Here is a 16,501-nt window from a genome sequence, read left to right on the forward strand (position 1 = left end):
GATCCATTCTTAGCAATGAATGTCTTGCCTTCGGATCTATGATAGAAGGTGTACCCAACAGTCTCCTTTGGGTATCCTATGAAGACACATTTCTCCGATTTGGGTTCGAGCTTATCAGGTTGAAGCTTTTTCACATAAGCATTGCAGCCCCAAACTTTAAGAAACGACAACTTGGGTTTCTTGCCAAACCACAGTTCATAAGGTGTCGTCTCAACGGATTTAGATGGTGCCCTATTTAACGTGAATGCAACCGTCTCTAAAGCATAAACCCAAAACGATAGCGGTAAATCAGTAAGAGACATCATAGATCACACCATATCTAATAAAGTGCAGTTACGGCGTTCGGACACACCATTACGCTGTGGTGTTCTGGGTGGCGTGAGTTGCGAAACTATTCCGCATTGGTTCAAATGAAGACCAAACTCGAAACTCAAATATTCTCCTCCACGATCAGATCATAGAAACTTTTTTTTCTTGTTACGACGATTTTCCACTTCATTTTGAAATTCTTTGAACTTTTCAAATGTTTCAGACTTATGCTTCATCCAGTAGATATACCCATATCTGCTCAAATCATCTGTGAAGGTGAGAAAATAATGATACCCGCCGCGAGCCTCAACATTCATCGAACCACATACATCAATATGTATGATTTCCAACAATTCTGTTGCTCGCTCCATTGTTCCGGAGAACGGTGTTTTAGTCATCTTGCCCATGAGGCATGGTTCGCAAGTACCAAGTGATTCATAATCAAGTGATTCCAAAAGTCCATCAGAATGGAGTTTCTTCATGCGCTTTACAACAATATGAACTAAACGGCAGTGCCACAAATATGTTGCACTATCATTATCAACTCTGCATCTTTTGGCTTCAATATTATGAATTTGTGTGTCACTACTATCGAGATTCAACAAAAATAGACCACTCTTCAAGTGTGCATGACCATAAAAGATATTACTCATATAAATAGAACAACCATTATTCTCTGATTTAAATGAATAACCGTCTCGCATCAAACAAGATCTAGATATAATGTTCATGCTTAACGCTGGCACCAAATAACAATTATTCAGGTCTAAAACTAATCTCGAAGGTAGATGTAGAGGTAGCGTTCCGACTACGATCACATCGACTTTGGAACCATTTCCCACGCGCATCGTCACCTCATCCTTAGCCAATCTTCGCTTAATCCGTAGTCCTTGTTTCGAGTTGCAAAAATTAGCAACAGAACCAGTGTCAAATACCCAGGCACTACTGCGAGCATTAGTAAGGTACACATCAATAACATGTATATCACATATACCTTTGTTCACCTTGCCATCCTTCTTATCCACCAAATACTTGGGGCAGTTCCGCTTCCAGTGACCAGTCCCTTTGCAGTAGAAGCACTCAGTCTCAGGTTTAGGTCCAGACTTGGCCTTCTTCACTTGAGTAGCAACTTGCTTGCCGTTCTTCTTGAAGTTCCCCTTCTTCCCTTTACCCTTTTTCTTGAAATTGGTGGTCTTGTTGACCATCAACACTTGATGCTCTTTCTTGATTTCTACCTCCGCAGCCTTTAGCATTGCGAAGAGCTCGAGAATTGTCTTATCCATTCCTTGCATATTATAGTTCATCACGAAGCTCTTGTAGCTTGGTGGCAGTGATTGAAGAATTCAGTCAATGACACTATCATCTAGAAGATTAACTCCCAGTTGAATCAAGTGATTGTTATACCCAGACATTTTGAGTATATGCTCACTGATAGAACTATTTTCCTCCATCTTGCAGCTGTAGAACTTATTGGAGACTTCATATCTCTCAATCCGGGCATTTGCTTGAAATATTAACTTCAACTCCTGGAACATCTCATATGCTCCATGAAGTTTAAAATGTCGTTGAAGTCCCGGTTCTAAGCCGTAAAGCATGGCACACTGAACTATCGAGTAGTCATCAGCTTTGCTCTGTCAGACGATCATAACATCTGGCGTTGCTCCAGCAGCGAGTTTGGCACCTAGCAGTGCTTCCAGGATGTAATTCTTCTGTGTAGCAATGAGGATAATCCTCAAGTTACGGACCCAATCCGTGTAGTTGCTACCATCATCTTCCAACTTAGCTTTCTCTAGGAACGCATTAAAATTCAACGGAACAACAGCACGGGCCATCTATCTACAACAACATAGACATGCAAAATACCATCAGGTACTAAGTTCATGATAAATTAAAGTTCAATTAATCAAATTACTTAAGAACTCCCACTTAGACAGACATCCCTCTAATCATCTAAGTGATCACATGATCCAAATCAACTAAACCATGACCGATCATCACGTGAGATGGAGTAGTTTTCAGTGGTGAACATCACTATGTTGATCATATGTACTATATGACTCACGCTCGACCTTTCGGTCTCAGTGTTCCGAGGCCATATCTGCATATGCTAGGATCGTCAAGTTCAACCCGAGTATTCTACGTGTGCAAAACTGGCTTGTACCCGTTGTATGTGAACGTAGAGCTTATCACACCCGATCATCACGTGGTGTCTCGGCACGACGAACTTTCGCAACGGTGCATACTCAAGGAGAACACTTGTACCTTGAAATTTAGTGAGAGATCATCTTATAATGCTATCGTCGAACTAAGCAAAATAATATGCATAAAGGATAAACATCACATGCAATCAATATAAGTGATATGATATGGCCATCATCATCTTGTGCCTTTGATGTCCATCTCCAAAGCACTGTCATGATCACCATCGTCACCGGCGTGACACCTTGCTCTCCATCGTAGCATCGTTGTCGTCTCACCAACTATTGCTTCTACGACTATTGCTACCACTTAGTGATAAAGTAAAAACAATTACAGGGCGATTTCATTCCATACAATAAAGCGACAACCATATGGCTCCTGCCAGCTGCCGATAACTTTGTCACAAAACATGATCATCTCATACAATAAAATTTAGCATCATGTCTTGACCATATCACATCACAACATGCCCTGCAAAAAACAAGTTAGACGTCCTCTACTTTGTTGTTGCAAGTTTTACGTGGCTGCTACGGGCTGAGCAAGAACCGTTCTTACATACGCATCAAAAACCACAACGATTTTTCGTCAAGTGTGCTATTTTAACTTTCAACAAGGACCGGGTGTAGCCACACTCGATTCAACTAAAGTTGGAGAAACTGACAACCGCTAGCCACCTGTGTGCGAAGCACGTCGGTAGAACTAGTCTCGCGTAAGCGTACGCGTAATGTCGGTCCGGGCCGCTTCATCCAACAATATCGCCGAATCAAAGTATGACATGCTGGTAAGCAATATGACTATTATCACCCACAACTCTTTGTGTTCTACTCGTGCATATAACATCTATGCATAAACCTGGCTTGGATGCCACTGTTGGGGAACGCAGTAATTTCGAAAAATTTCCTACGCACACGCAAGATCATGGTGATGCATAGCAACGAGAGGGGAGAGTGTAGTCCACGTACCCTCGTAGACCGTAAGCGGAAGCATTATGACAACGCGGTTGATGTAGTCGTATGTCTTCACGATCCGACCGATCCTAGTACCGAAAGTACGGCACCTCCGCGATCTGCACACGTTCGGGTCGGTGACGTCCCACGAACTCTCAATCCAGCTGAGTGTCGAGGGAGAGCTTCGTCAGGACGACTGCGTGATGACGGTGATGATGAAGCTACCGGCGCAGGGCTTCGCCTAAGCACTGCAACGATATGAACGAGGTGGATTATGGTGGAGGGGGGCACTGCACACGGCTAAGAGATCAATGATCAACTTGTGTGTCTATGGGGTGCCCCCTCCCCCGTATATAAAGGAGTGGAGGAGGGGCGAGGGCCGGCCCTCTATGGCACGCCCTGGAGGAGTCCTACTCCCACCGCGAGTAGGATTCCCCCGCTTCCCTGGTTGGACTAGGAGAGAAGGAAGGGGGAGAGAGGGGGGAAGGAAAGGCGGGCGCCGCCCCCCCTTCCTAGTCCAATTCGAACCAGAGGGGGAGGGACGCACGGCCTGCCCTGGTCGCCCCTCTCTCTCTCCACTAAAGCCCATTAGGGCCCATATACTCCCCGGGGGGTCCCGGTAACCCCTCGGTACTCCGGTATATGCCCGAACTCTCTCGAAACCTTTCCGATGTTCAAACATAGTCATCCAATATATCGATCTTTATGTCTCGACAATTTCGAGACTTCTCGTCATGTCCGTGATCATATCCGGGACTCCGAACTACCTTCGGTACATCAAAGCACATAAACTCATAATACCGATCGTCACCGCACGATAAGTGTGCGGACCCTACGGGTTCGAGAACTATGTAGACATGACCGAGACTCATCTCCGGTCAATAACCAATAGCGGAACCTAGATGCTCATATTGGTTCCTACATATTCTACGAAGATCTTTATCGGTCAAACCGCATAACAACATACGTTGTTCCCTTTGTCATCGGTATGTTACTTGCCCGAGATTCAATCGTCAGTATCTCAATACCTAGTTCAATCTCGTTATCGGCAAGTCTCTTTACTCGTTCCGTAATTCATCATCCCACAACTAACTCATTAGTCACATTTCTTGCAAGGCTTATGGTGATGTGCATTACCGAGAGGGCCCAGAGATACCTCTCCGACAATCGGAGTGACAAATCCTTATCTTGATCTATGCCAACTCAACAAGTTCCATCGGAGACACCTGTAGAGCACCTTTATAATCACCCAGTTACGTTGTGACGTTTGGTAGCACACTAAGTGTTCCTCCGGTATTCGGGAGTTGCATATTCTCATAGTCATAGGAACATGTATAAGTCATGAAGAAAGCAATAGCAACATACTAAATGATCAAGTGCTAAGCTAACGGAATGGGTCAAGTCAATTACATCATTCTCTAATGATGTGATCCCGTTAATCAAATGACAACTTATGTCTATGGCTAGGAAACTCAACCATCTTTGATTCAACGAGCTAGTCAAGTAGAGGCATACTAGTGACACTCTGTTTGTCTATGTATTCACACATGTACTAAGTTTCTGGTTAATACAATTCTAGCATGAATAATAAACATTTATCATGATATAAGGAAATATAAATAACAACTTTATTATTGCCTCTAGGGCATATTTCCTTCATGAACAGGCTCAGCGCAGCTCCTACTTCTCTTGCAAGGCTCCTTCCTAACATCTTGTACTTGGAAATCCTCAATCTTATCTTTATTGCACCCCCTCTGCAAGGTGACACAAACTAGTTACTCGTCTCCTTGGAAGATAAATATGCATACTTTCCAGTCTGTGAACAACACAAAAGGATGAGATTATAACAAAACAATACCACATAATGAAACATGCCACATCTCTTGGACTTGCACACAATGAAATGAGCATTTACTATGTCTGCACTATGTAAAAACTAGGCATACCTTCGAACTGGATCTCCAGGTACTCTTGGAGAGCATATTTTAGTGTACAACCAAACCTTTATGTCAGCTATGAGTTAGACAAGGCCCCACTACAGCAGCCCTTAGTGTTTAAATCATTGACAAGCTCTGTTATTGTGTTAGGTCAAGAACAGCAAGTAATCAAAGCAAACAGTCCTAGTATGGTTGGCTGATGCAAACAAGCAATTGAACAGATGTGTGAGCAAATCTTACATATCAAGAAAAGAAGCAAAGAAAGAGGCTTAAAGACCATCACTTGACTGGCCAGATTTAAGGGGCATTTAAACATCATGTGCAACGTATGAACTAACATAAACATTGCATATTCCAGATTCTACAATGGAATGCACATGTATTAGGTTATGCCATGTATGATGATGCCTAAATGTACACTATAGCAGGCAGGAGTGATTCATCATTCCATGCACAATTGAATTGCAGGTTAAGGGCCAGTTCGTTTCTGCCTCTTCAGGGCTTATTGTCAAAATAAGCCATAAAAGATGTAAAGAAGTCATTTTTGAGTTATGGCCTTGGGCTTAACTTATTTCGCTTTGGAGGGGGGTGTTTCGGGTAGAAGCTCACTAAAAATTGAAGGGAAGGGGAATAGTGAAATGACTCTGTTGTCTGCCTATATTACACTCAAAATGCAACTGCTCACGCCCGCGTCAAACCTGACCCTTAAGTAAAAACAAACACGCAAGCGTTCATTGCCCTACCCGCTTGCATCTCCTCTCCCCTTTCCCTCTACCTCGATCCCCTGCCTACAACGCTAGGGTTCCTCCAGCGAGCCGTCGCCACTGGTCCCATCTGGCTTGGTCCTCGATGATGCTCTGTCCAGCTAGGCTACATGGCCGGCGGGTAGGGGCAAATCTCCCTAGCTGCTCCTCCCTCTGGCGCAGCCCCTCATTCTCATGGTCTCCAGCAGCTACTCCACTGTGGTCCATCCAACGCATTACTCCGGTGGGCGCCGCACAACTACGGCTGATGCCACACTGCAGCAGAAGGCACCTTATTCCCCCTCCCCTCCTCCCAGGCCGTGGCCTTGAGGTGCTGTTGAAGGATGAGCTCATCCAACAAGGTGAGGATCTCCTCTGATTTTTTGCCCAATTTTCATTCTGATCCACTATACGATGAATTGCTATGAGCTGCTTGCTGTTATATGATGCATTGCTATGAGCTGCTCCTACTGCTGCTATATGATGAATTGCTATGAACTGCTGCTGCTATATGATGAATTGCTATGAGCTGTGCTGCTATATGATGAGTTGCTATACCGAAAAAGGCTTTCGCCCCATTTTATATATAAAGCAGAGATCAACATCATCCAAAATATACGCACGCCAACACCACACACACCCAAGGCATGATACAAAAGTGCTGAGCACAGCAACACCACCCCTAGCACACTACCACGAAGAGATGAAGCCGCATACAATGAACCATGGACTCCAAGGCGGCGCCTTCAGGAAGGAAACGACACCGGAGCGCCGCCACCGCCCAATCCGAGGATCAGAGTTTCCCCCGGAGCCGCACGATGGGCGGTGAGAGCCGCGACGACGCCTTCAAGATGGGAATGAGCTTCGCTGTCGCCGGCCCGTCCGAAGATAGAGCAGGTTTTCACCCCGGCCAACACTCACCGCCATTGAACGCTACACCCTGGCTACCACGCCGCCCACACGGTCATGGTCATTGGGCAGCGCCAAGACACGGGCTCTGCCCAAGAACACCGTGCACCGGCACCAGGGCCGCCGCCCCGGCATCCAAGACCTTGACACCACTGCACCCGAGACCCGTCGCTACCCCAACCAAAGAGACGAGCATAAAAGGACCCGCCTTTGCACCCCTGGCCCACCCCCAGCGTCGAGGCCCAATAGGTCGGCCAACACTTGGCATCCATCAACCCATCCTGCAGCCTGGAGCGCGAGACGAGATCGGTCCTGCAGCATGTGGGGCGTGGACGAGGTCAGTCCTGCTACACCGTGTGCGAGACGAGCTCGGTCCCGCAGCACTGTGCGCGAGACGAGCTCAGTCCTGCTGCACCGGGCGCGAGACGAGCGATGGACCGCAGCTGGGAAAGGGCCAGCCCTTCGAAGGGAGTAGCGATCAAGCACCGAGGAGATGGGGTGAAGGCCAAAACGGTCCGATCACAGACAAGCCAACGCCGGAGAAGCCGGCCGCCGCCGCAGGCAGATCCGCAAGCCACCATGAAGCCGCCACGACACGGGGAGTCGACCACCGCCGGACCTCCACACGTCGCCGCCCACGGCCGGAGCAACGGCCACGCCCGGCCGCTGCCCTACCCGCGTCGCCCGGCGAGCTCATAGCGCCGGAGCCGCCGGGCACGCACCGCCGCCGCCACGCGCCGTTGGCCGACCCCCACCACCAGATCCGGCCGGATCCAGCAGGGAGCCGACCGCGCGCCACCTCCCAAGATGAGAGCACTACAGCAGCCCCGCCGCGCACGAGACCCAGGGCGCCGGCGCGTCGCCACCAGCCGGCCACCCCGCGAGCTCGCCGCCGAGCTGATGAACCCCGCGAAGTCCAGCGCCGCAGCTCGAGGAGGCCGCCCCGCGCTGGCGTCCCACGAGCTGGGGGGAGAAGGGCCCCACCACCGCCGCACCCACCGGGCTTTGCCCGACGAAGCTCGGCTGCGGCGACAGGGGGGAGGGAACGAAGGTGGGGCCCAGGCAGCATCAGCTAAGGTTCCCGCCCGGCGCGCGCGGGCGCGCCGCAGGGGGTGGGGGAGGAGAGAGGGGAGGGGGAGCGGGGCGGGCCTAGAGGCGCTCGCCCAGTGGCCGGCGGCGGCGGGAGCAAGCAAGGAGGCCGACGGCGGGGGGGGGGGGGGGGTGGGAACCCTAGCGAGTGAGCGGGGGCAGCGTCTCACTATCGATCGAAAAGGCGAGTCCGGCCAGCACACAAACCTGTCAATCGATGAGTTGCTATAAGCTGCTCCTGCTGCTGCTGTATGATTAATTGCTCCTGCTGCTACTATATGATGAATCGCTATGAGCTGCTCTTGCTGCTGCTATATGATGAATTGCTATGAGCTGCTGCTGGTATATGATGGATTGCACACTACTGCTGCTGCTACTGTTGTATGATGAGTTGCTATGAGCTGCTGCTGCTATATGATGCTTTCAGGTGGTGCTGCTATATGATAATAACCAGCCACTTGGACCATCGAATTTCAGTAAATAATTGTTCTTCATTTAAATGTGGGTCATGCATTCTTCGTTTAAATTAGGCAATGGGATCTCTATGGAAGACATTGACCAAAGTAGATTGTGCCAAGTAGATGGTATCTTTGTATTTGCATTTTGAACAAATAGTGATGGTCTGTTTTCCTATCATATCACTGGGTTCAATTTGTGATGTTTGCAAGTCAAATTAATTTTCATATGGGCAGAAAAATGAAAAAATATAATGCAATCTAGACTTTTCACTGATCGTACCAAAGATAAGCTGAAAAGGAAGGCAATGAAAAGAACTGGTTGGCTTATTACCTGGAGCTTATATTCACATGTGCTTATTTTCTTAGGATAACTCGTAATAACTGTCCCTAAGAATCTTGGCCAATAGAACTGACATACAAATAACATGTCACGATGATTGCAATGGAGGAGTGACCTACCATAGCACACTGTATAGGCTCACCACTGCCTCTCCTTTTTTGCGATGTTCCATGAAATTGCCACATACATCTTGTACTTTTTCATTGTGTAACCCTATCTGCAAGTTGACACGGCTAATTTCAGAGATCTCTACATGATAATACATTGCATATCCCTTGCGCATATTTAAACCACATACTAATGATTGTGTGCGTAGCATAAACTAGCCATGACTCTGTGTGCTGGACTAGCAGGCACTCTAAGGGAGCCTAATGTAGTGCACTAGAATTCCTACACACCACCTACGATTTTGTGTAATGTACTGCCTCTGTTCCTAAATATATGTCTTTGTAGAGATTCCAGTATGGACCACATACAGATGTATATAGATGCATTTTCGAGTGTAGATTCACTCATTTTGCTCCGTATGTTGCCTATAGTGGAATCTTTAGAAAGACTTATATTTTGGAACGAAGGTACGAGGTAGTATCATGTATGACATCTACATATCTAATTTAGCAGCCAGTAGTAGAAATCATTGTTTGCACAAAGGGATTACTGGTCGAAAATCCTAGCAAAGCACGCTGGCAGGCACACAACAATACAAGAGAGAGAGAGAGAGAGACGCACTTACAAGATCATAGCAATGCCTCAGTCCAGGATCTTGGTTGGCCAAGCTGTTAGATCCAGAAGAAACATTGTCCTTGTAGTTTTTGCCAGCTGCATAACAAGTAACAACGACCTGTTAGTATATTTGAAGTACATCGGGCAGGTGATGCTGGACGGGTTTAAAGGTGACAAGTACCTAGGCCATGGCGGGTGCTTGGCATCTTGCCAGACGGTGGGAATTAGGTTAGAAACGTCAAGGGTGATGACGCTACGCTGGCTGTCGGGGTCCGGTAAGGAGATCTAGAACCGTCGAGTAGGGTATTTCTGGAGCGGCTCTGGTAGGGTGGACTACGGTGTGGACGAAGCGGATCTGTGGCCGTGGACGAGGGCGTCGGTGAAGCTTCTCCGGTGGTTGGGTTAAGGATGGTGTCGACGATGGGGATCTGCGGCCGTGGACGGGGCGTCAGAAGCTGCTCTGGTAGGTTGGATGAGGGTGCAACGAAGCGGATCTGTGGCCGTGGACTTGTGAGTTGGCAAAGCGGCCCCGGTAGGGTTGAGAATGGTATAGGCGAAGCTACTCCGGTAGGGTTGACGATGGTGTCGGTGAAGAGCCTCCGGTAGGGTTGAGGAAGGTGTCGGCGAAGAGGATCAGAGGCCGTCGGTGGGGCGGCTCCGGGGGGGGGGGTGTGGACGAAGCGTCTCCGATGGGGAGTACGAATGAGCCAGCTGCGGTTGACGAGAGTACCGGCGAAGCAGATCCGGCACCGTGGACAAGGCCGGCACTAAATGGGCTGTGGTACAGTGGTGGATGAGCACTCTACTTGTTTTTAGTGGAGGTGGAAGGGGTAGATGCGGCCGGAGAAGCAGATCTGGCGAGGTGGACGCCACTGGCAGTGAATGGGCTCTGGTACGCCAGTGGATGAGCAGTCTAGGGTTTCGAGAGGGGAGGGGTAGAAAGGCCGATGAAGTACGGACGGCGTGATGTAAGATGCTCTGGTGCTATGGAGTTAGTCGTTTTTGCGGGAGGGGTGAGGAAATGGGGGTGTCGTGTGGTGGGGGGAACTGGTTACCAAAGCATCCCCGACCTATTATGTAGATGAGGGCGGTATTGTTACTGTTGTTCTCCGTGCACCAAGGACAAAAGGTGAATTTCGCATGCTAAAGACTAGGTGGCGGAAATTTTAGAAGGAGGTGGGAGATTTTGCAGCCCGCAGGATCGTTCGTATCTAGTTTCAACTAATTTTGGACCGTGCTAGCAGGAAGGTCATGCGAGACTGTGTACACGGGGCACGCGTCAGCAGTTAATAACTGGTGTGAAGTCCACCCCAGAAAAAAGACAATAACTCGGGATGATGCGCCGATAACTTGGACGTCCACACGGGCGTGGCCAATCGTACGGGTGTAGAGGCGCGTCCACAAAAAAAGGGATCAAACACTCAGCCTATGTATTTCTCGTGTAAATACATAATTTAGTGCCATTGGTTATTTACTTTAAACATAATGCATTGACGTTTTAGTGTAGAGGTGCACAAAAAGAAATGGATATTGTAGTCCCACAAAAGAAATGGATATTGTAGTCTGCTACTTAAAAGTGTTACCTCATATGATTACATAGCCTCCATTTCATAAATTGCGTACCCGTTGAATTCATATATATATGAATATTACATATATTACTTCATAATAGAACCTTAAATCATCCAAGATTAATGAATTTGAATGCAAGAGTAACAATGGTGCATGTACATGATAGCTACATTGGTTGTTTGAAGAAACATCACTGTAACTTTGGCATGCACAATTGAAAAGGTTTATTTAGATAGAAAAAAAATGTGATATGTGAGTGTCCAATCTTTATAGCGTTGAATCGATATTGTACCTTTGTCCACGATACGAAGTAGATATTGAGTTATGTTCAAGCGATGCACATCCATGATCGCTAGATAGTGATACGTGAATGAATTGTGCAATCTCTCTCACACGCATACATATCTCATTTCCCCTTGGGCATCGGAATCACACACGCACACTTCATGTATTTCTCTCCCTCGGTCAAGGTTAGAATTCGTCTTTCTACCCTGTCCTACAAGTCTCTCACACAGAAACACACACGCTCCCTCTGCGAACATGCCCACCCCTTTAATTCCGCCCACCCACAGCCACTAATGTCTCAAAGGATAATTATGTCTCTCACACATATGCCTAAGGTTAACTCGAGTTCCGGAACCATATGAATACATACAATGGGATTCCAGCAGAGCACCTTTTGTTTTGAGATTTCGCTCTCTCTCTCTCTCTCTCTCTCTCTCACACACACACACACACGTAGACATTGTTTATCGCTTCATTTTTTCCGGCACTTGCATGCGCACCATTTGTTTATCTCCGTGATGCTTTAAGTATGCCTCGCACACAGCCTATCTACCTATCCCTTAATATAGATATGGGTCACACAAACTCCTTCTCCCTACTAGCAAGATGCCCATGCGTTGCACGGAACATCAAGATGCATTTGTATGAGTAGTTTATCTTGTGGGAGAAAAGGATGAATGAGAGAATGCCTTATTTGCAAATGTGGAGAGGGGTGTGGGTATCTTTTTGCAAAATTGCCATAGTTTCCTTCCTATCCGTCAGATATAAATCGTATGGCCTATATTGCAGGATGGCAGGAACACCATCATCACCAACTCTATTTTTTTATAAGAGTAGAGATATGTAAGTGTCACTGCCCCCCCACCCACCCACCCACACACACTTCCCGACACCGAAGGAGTAGGGTGACACCTCAATCTTGATACTAATCTATCGACTGGCTTCTCTCTCAAACACACACACACACACACACTACCCGACACCGAAGGAGTAGGGTGGCACCTCGATCATGATAGTAATCTATCTACTCCTCTTTCAAACACACACAGATACACACACACTCGCTAGTTGTGCCTCTGTGCCTACTGCGCACACTCTCGATACGTCTTTCTCTCCCTCCCCTTCCCCACCCCCAACCCAACAATGACAGTAGAAGGGTGACAACTCGATCTGATCTTAATCTGTCAATTGGTTTCTCTCTCAAACATTGTGTCTCTGTGCCTCGCTCAGACACACTCGATACGTCTTTTTCTACGTAGCCCCCTCGATATGTAGACTTCTCGCGCGCACAGCTGTAGTGACGATGACGCTGAACCCAATGTGCCTTGTTTTCACCGACCTCATGTGATAGTTTTCACCCTATTTTTTGTTAATTAACAAGACAACCTTTTATTTGTTACTACTAGTGAATCTGAAATCATTCGGGGCAGACATATAATATATCACTTCAACCCAATTATTGCAGTAACTATTTTAAAATAAACTAGCTAGATGCTCGTGCGTTGCACGGAACATCATGATGCATTTGTATGAGTAGTTTATCTTATGAGGGACTAGCAAGATGCCCATGCGTTGCATGGAACATCAAGATGCATTTATATGAGTAGTTTATCTTGTGAGAGAAAAGGATGAACGAGGGAAGGCCTTATTTGCAAATGTGGAGAGGGGTGTGGGTATGTTTTTGCAAAATTGCCATAGTTTCCTTCCTATCCGTCAGATATAAATCGGACGTCCTATATTGCAGGATGAAAGGCACACCATCATCACCAACTCTGTTTTTGATCTCTACTCCTATAAAAGACTCAGTTGGTGATGATGGTGTGTCTGCCATCCGTCATTTCTGACCATCAGATCTGCATCTAACGACTATGATGTAAGTCATGGCATTTCTGCAACAAGACCCCACTTCTCTGCTCCAATTTGCAGAAACCCCTTAGTATCTTGAAACCAACCACATCCCTCCCCCACCTCATCAAAACAGCCACAAGGAATATATTTTGAGTGAAACCTAATACAAGTATATTTTTAGTGATATATACACCAAACTAGAGTGTTTTTCTTTCATGTTTGTGAACATGTATTATTCTATTTTGGATCTGTTGCAACGCACGGGCACATTGCTAGTAAGAGTAGACAAAAGGATGAACGAGGGAAGGCCTTATTTACAAACGTGGAGAGGGGTGTGGGTATCTTTTTGCAAAATTGCCATAGTTTCCTTAATATCCGTTAGATATAAATCCGACGGCCTATATTGCAGGATGGCACGCACACCATCATCACCAACTCTGTTTTCTACTCCCTCCGTTCCTAAATATTTGTCTTTTTAGAGGTTTCAACAAGTGACTACATACGGTGCAAAATGAGTGAATCTACACTCTAAAATATGTCTACATACACATCCGTATGTGGTAGTCCATTTGAAATCTGAAAAAGACAAATATTTAGGAATGGATGGAGTATAATAGTAGACATGGAGATATATCTCCAGCATGGTCTACAACAAAAATGTGCTGGACTGGTTAGCGCCGGATGCTCGCAACGCGATGACCTGAGTTCGAATTCTGTCTTTAACTTTAGATTTTTATATTATACATTACTTATTTAATATATACTTCTTTCGCTACTGTACTGACAGTGGAACCCACAGAGTACTTAGAATACAAGATTAAGGATGGACTTGTTTCTTTTTAACTTTCTGTACAAAGCTGTAGCCACCCTGCAAGTCACGTGTACACTATACATGCAATTAACTTTTTATAGAGGGAGAATCATACACGCAATTAACTCAAATGGATTGGATGTGACTATTATTTCCAGCATAAGAGCATCTCCAATGGCAGCCGGCAAATTTCCTCCTGCTACCTTCCGCGGAGGACGACATCAAACGCCAGTGGCATACATTTTCACAACTCTAACCAACCAGATGAAATTCGTGCAAACACGGACTATTTTCATATAAGCATGCAAGATTTCGTCTAAAAAATCCGGATCTTCATATAAACATGATGGATTTCATTACATTTACGTGAACTAAGCGGTGCTAATCCGGCTCTCTTGGTATAATTAATACTCCCTCCATCCGGAAAGACTTGTCCTAGAAATGGATGTATCTAGACTTATTTTAGTTATAGATACATCCAATGTATTCATTCTTAGAAAAAATATTTCCCGCCAGCCGGAGAGGGAGTACCTAATCTAAATGGCCGCCCGCGGATCCCATTGTCTTCCTCATGTCCAGCAGACACTTGCGGGGTCGATGAAGGCCCTCGGAAGAGATGAAGCAGCAAAGAAACCACCTGAATGTGTAGTCATCGCCTCGGCGGTGGCCATCATGGGACCCAATTGGCGGCGGCCTCCCGTGTTCTACTTCTCCTCGATGATGGCGGCGGACACGGAGAAGCTGGCCATCGACTCATCGCTCTCCAGGCACCGGACTTCCGTCTCTGCCTACATGGTGTTGCTACAGGCACGGGAGGCGCGGCCACAGGCACGGGAGGCGCACCCATAGACACGGGAGGCACGGCCACCGCAGACACTGGTTGTGGGTTACGACGCAGCAGCGACGACGCCCGTACCGGCATGCTCGCCGCCATGCCGGCGTGGAGCAACTCGCCACTCCTCATCGAGCTGAACTGGAGCGACGAGTTGCTGAACCACGCGCCGGATTGGGGCCGCAACTGGCTCCGTCGGGCCAAGAGAGGTTGATGAAGCACCGAGTGGCCTCGCCCGTATCCGGAGGGCTCGGCAGGCCACCCAGCCAAGTAGTATGCCGAAGAATGGCTCCTCGAAAGCCATCGGAAGAGTGGAGAAAATGGTGAAGGAGGAGATGGGGGAGCGGCAGAGGGGTGCGATTCTTGCCTGCTGTCAATCTGGCCTCGTTTAAATAGAGGGTGTGCGGTAGGAGCTTGGACAGCGTCTGGCCTCATTTAAACTGAGGGTGGACGGGAGGAGCTCGGCCGGTGTTGCGTTTAATTCTGGCCCGCTCATGAACGGACGTGTGGCCGGAGTAGGTTTCTCGGTTTTCATGCGGGTTTAATGAAGGGGTTTGATGGAGGCGAGGAGGCGTGTTCAGCCAGGCGTGCAGCGGGCGACGTAGTACTATTCGATTTGACAGCGGGCGGCGTAGTTCCCGATACGACTTTAATGCTGACAAGGGAGGGGTAGCGGTTCCCGAAATGTTGAACGGCCAATGATGCATCCTCCTTCAATTAGCATCATGCATGCATGAGGGAAGTAATGGGAGGAGGACCGGGAAAAGAGGCTGCACGATGTGAATGCAACGCAGTTTGCACTCATATAAAGGCGCCCCTCCATTCCAATGCATCTACCACATCGTACGCACCTAAGCATTTGCCTAAGCACCTACACTAAGCGCAAAAGTGCTCACTCCAGACCCATGGCGGCGATGCACGCGAGCGGCAAGCGGCTGTGCCAGATGGTCCACGATGCCGGCCTGCGGCATGGCACCGAGGGTCGTCTCCAGACGATGTTCGCGACCGGCTGGTGGATGGCCACCGTCGACGCCAACTACGACTCTTAGTTGGACCAGATGATCGGTGCCAGCACCAATAAGTTCACCGTCCTCAAGAAGCTCAGGGACGACATCGCCGTACTCCTCCAGCCCGCGTGCCCGGGCTCCTCATTGCCTGCCACCCTAATCGGCCTCCATGGCCGGAACCTCTTTCAAGCACTGGTGGCCCTGCGACTGCTCACCGACGCCACAAAGAATGTCCACCTGGAGGTCACGCTCGCCGTGAGGCGCCTCGCCCTGCAAGAATTCATCGACCTACACATCCACATGTACGAGCAAATCATGTACATAGGTATCTACAAGGCCATTGAGGACGCTACGACGTTGGCCTTCCTCAACCAGCTGGAAGCCTTGGATGCCTTTGCTGAGAAGCACCTTGACCTCGCCACAAAAGCCGCCGCTCCTTAGCCGCCGGTCGGTGGCCCGGCGCACTAAGTTGAGGAGGAGGAGGTCGTACGT

This window comes from Aegilops tauschii, chromosome 2 (assembly GCF_002575655.3).
Source record: "Aegilops tauschii subsp. strangulata cultivar AL8/78 chromosome 2, Aet v6.0, whole genome shotgun sequence".
Taxonomy (NCBI): Eukaryota; Viridiplantae; Streptophyta; class Magnoliopsida; order Poales; family Poaceae; genus Aegilops; species Aegilops tauschii.